Here is a 4,302-nt window from a genome sequence, read left to right as displayed (position 1 = left end):
ATTTTATCTTCTCGGGGGGGTCAGAGACTCAGGTGTTCATCAAAGCTTCTGCTGGCAGTTTGTTGAGGGGGGAGCTGCAAACGGCAGCAGGGGGGCTTCTTGTTCAGCAGCACTACAGCTGAGCCGAGTCCACCTCCGGACATGATGCTATTTTAGCTCCCTGTCATGGGGGGTGAGGGGGGGCATGTGGCTGCCAGCGCCGCAGAGGTCCAGCTCGCTCAGCATGGAGAGCTGTACCCGTCCATGTGTGGACCCCCCGGCTGAAGAACTTCCTGTCCTCCAGACCAGGATCAAGGTCCGGTTTCTGTTCTGGTTCTGCTCCCTGAAGGCGGGAAAACGGTTCCATGTTCATGTGACATTCCTGCAGGTCAGAAACTGCTGCCAGACTCTGTCTACAAACATTAGCATTAGCTTCAGGAGCTACAGCCAAGACGGCGAAGGCGGTGATGGCCGCAGCAGAAGGTTCTGCGGGTCTCACTGACACCAGAGGAACCAGCAGAGGTCCAAACAGAATTCTACAGAACTTTTCCCACAGACGCGAGGGAAACCAAACTCTGCTCAAGCCTGAAGAACAGGAAGTGGCCTCAGAAAGATTGTCCTGCTTCAGTCAAAAATCGGCTTCTCTGTTGGGCTGCAAGGAATTGTGGGATTGGAAGATGGTCTGCTGTGTTACAGGAGGCATGGAGGGACAAACATGCAGCTCAGAGTTGATTCTACAGGGTTTGACTCGTTTGATTGATGATCAAATCATCATTTTGATTCTATCAGAAAAATCTTATTGAGTGGAGACAGAACTGAACCATCAGAACTCAGAACACACACACACACACCCCCACACACACACACCTGTCTCTGCTTTGTGTAACTGTTGTGTGTTCATTAACGAGCCGCTGCTCGTTAACCACCGTCTCACTTTGGTTCCATCTGAGTTTGTCTGCATGACAGCAGATGCAGAGATAGGAGTAAATCTGATTGTGGGGGGGGCACACAGAGTCCACCACCACATGTAATGACCCCCCCCCCGATAAAAACACTGAAGATCTCCTTCCTGCCAGCAGATTGCAGCTTTTCCATTTGGTTCTTCACATCCATCAGCTCCTCTCTGACCCCCACATGTGGGTATTTCTGCTGGGGGGCTTAATATTGCTGAGTGATGTCCCCGTCCCCCCACTTCCTCTGAGCAGATTTAAACTGCAGGTGATGTAAATCAGAGGTAATGTGAGGCCTCTGGATCTCTGATGGGTTTGCTTCTATTCATGGGGGCAATTCATACTGAGGCAATACTGCAGCCGGGGAATCTGTCAGTGTTTGTCCTGGGGGTGGGGGTGTGGGGGGTCAAAGGAGACACAGAGTACCGCTGGGCTGCAGGTTCCTCACAAAGAGGATGCAGAGAAGCCCACCACAATCCAAGACGTATTTTACATCTAAAAACCTGTGTCATTTTCTAGGACATAGTTTCTGCAGAGCAGCAGAAGTTCATTAGAAATTCACCTGTGAGTTGTGGGTGGGCCCATCGGTGGGTAAGTGAGCGTCCACTGATGCTGATATCCAGTTGCTTTGTTTATCCTCTCTCCCACTAGCTTACAGCCCCTCCCAACCCAATGCTAACATTAGCGGTTACATCAGCCGTCTGATGATTCCAGCTCAGACGAGACCAACAAAGACATTCATGGATCCATTTGTCTGTGTTAGCGTCCTGCTGATGTTTTTCGACATACCCTGGCATTCTGCTCACCTGGCAGGTGGGGTCAATGATCTTAATTAGCACCGGGGGGGGGGGGGGGCAGAGCAGAAGGCACCTGGGCTTGAGGTTTATGTTTTTTTGTGCTGGTTTTGTCTTGTTCTCTCCCCCCTCTTTGTCTTCAGCCGTCTTACACTGCTGGGTTTTGTTATTTTAGTTTGGGGTTGGTAGTCTTAGTTTGTGGGCTTTGTTTGTTTTCCGTAGGTAGATTTGGCTAAGCAGCCCTTAGCAGGGAGCTGCTAACTCTGACGGTTGACATGGCTGATTCTTTTTCATGGTTCCCACTGGGGGGCCTCTACCTTAGGCTGGACCTCGTCCCTTGACGGTGGGGGGGGTCGTCTCCTGCTTTGACTCCACATCCGACTTCTTTGGTCGGCAGCGTCATAGAAGTGTGAATGTCTCCAGGGTCGCCTCAGACAACAGTTTCATGTCCATCAAAGTGACCCCTCCCTCGACTGAGCTCCTTGTCAATCTGAAACATAAACACAGGAGATGGAGAGTTTTAAATCTAAACTGTTCCTCCACTATCGCGCTGTAGTATCTGCCTAGCTGCTTTTTATCATGTAAATTTTAATTTCTTTTTAAGATTTTATGTATGTATTTATTTATTTATTTTTAAATTGTTTTTAGGATTGTTATATATTGTATTTTCTTGTGTACAGCACTTTGGGCCTCCTTGGCTGGTGGTGAAAGGTGCTTTATAAATGAATAAATGAAATGAAATGAAATGAAATGGATGTGTTTACACAAATATGTCTCAAATGTGAAGTTTGATCCCAGAAGACAAAGGTTTCTGAAGTAGATGGAAGCTGTTGTCGTTGTAAATGAGGACTCATTAGAGCATCCTGTGAGCTCTCTCCTGCAGGTCCAGACCTGTGGGAGGAGCCCCAACCCCAGGCTCGGCTCTAGGGTGGGGCCCTTGAGCTGAATCTTGGTTCTGACCCGCTCCCTGTCTGAATAAGAACCCATCTGCCCTGGGAGAGCGTTTTGGATAACAGCGCCCCCAAATGGGCAGAGTAGTTTCCCAAGATGGTCTGGTTCAGTCTGTGGTTCTTTGGTCTTTGAAACTAGGATGGGGGGTCCATTAGCATTCCAGCAGAGTAGAGTTGAACAAATAGTTTATTCTTAGTCATACCCAGCTTGCTGCACCACCCCCCACCCCCCACACCCACACACACCCACAGTGTGTTCGCTGTACAAATGAGTGCCGGCCTCTTCCTGCCACAGGTGAGCAGCGGCGTGCCGTGAATACCAGATGAGCGCTTCTAATGAGTGTGATGAGTCAACAGATGACCTCCGGTCCTGACAGGAACCTCATGAGTCACAGGTCAATCGGGGGGGGGGGGGGGCAGGAACTCTCTGCAGATCATCTGACTGCTGCAAAAGTGAAAGTTGAGTTTTCCACCAGCAGAACGTCACCAGTTTTCACTGAAGCTGTGGGCTCACGCAAACATCTTTACGCGTTACTGTCGTGCTCATCGCTACATTCCCTGAAATAATTCTGATTTCTTGGTCAGTTTTCATAGAATATGAAAGATAACACAGACCATCATGATTAGAGGTTTGGTTATTCTAATTATAGTCAAAAACTCTGTCTCCACTTTAAATCTTAATGACAACAGAAACTTCCAAAGTCCTCATCCCTTGATGACTTTGTTCTGAAAACATGAACACAAGCTGATTCAAAAGGCTTTGAATGGCAGCTACAGGTAACCTTCCTCACCTGTGACGTATTTACCTGTAATCATTGTGGGAGGGCTTCAAACAGACCCTCCATCCTTCATCCACTGACATTTCTGGATCCTGAGTCATGGGGAAAGCTAAAGAGCTGTCAAAAATCTACGGGAAAAGGTAACTGAACTGTACAAAACAGGAAAGGAATAGAAGAAGATATCCAAAGAACTGAGAGTGCCAGTTAGGAGTGTTTTAAATTTAATCAAGAAGTGGAAGGAGAGGAGTTCTTATGAAACCCAAACATGGTCAAAACTTTCTGCCAGAACCGCCAAATGAATCATCAGGGATGAAAACCAGATGAATAACTTCAGCTGTGATTCAGGACCCTGAGAAACGGGTGTGGATGCTTCATGATGTACGTTACGGAGCCACCTGAAGAAAAATGGGATGCATGATTGAGTCACCAGAAAAAAGCCACAAAGTGTCTACTTACAACACACCAAGCCGCACAGCTAGACAGCTCAAGAATTTCAAAGGAACTGGAAGTTTTCTGCCAAGAAGAATGGACTTCTTTGCCATGAGGGAAGATGAAGAATCTCAACGACCACTAGAGACTTCAGACTGTTAGAGATGCAGAAGGAGGAAATACGAGGAATGAAGGGCCGGCTTGTCAACTTTTAAACTCAGTCATTTGGGAAGTTTATATTGTCATTAGGATTTAAAGACTGTTGTTTAGCAATAAATGACTCCATCCAACCAGTAACTACGAGTGGAACATTTTTTGTGTTTTCATTCATATTCTCTGAAAAATGCCCTAGAATTCATCATTTCTTCTAGGCTCTGTAAACTTACCAGCACAACTGTTTATCAACAAACAACACCAAGAC

This window comes from Oryzias melastigma, linkage group LG21 (genome assembly GCF_002922805.2).
Source record: "Oryzias melastigma strain HK-1 linkage group LG21, ASM292280v2, whole genome shotgun sequence".
Classification (NCBI taxonomy): domain Eukaryota; kingdom Metazoa; phylum Chordata; class Actinopteri; order Beloniformes; family Adrianichthyidae; genus Oryzias; species Oryzias melastigma.
This window is presented reverse-complemented; position numbering follows the sequence as displayed.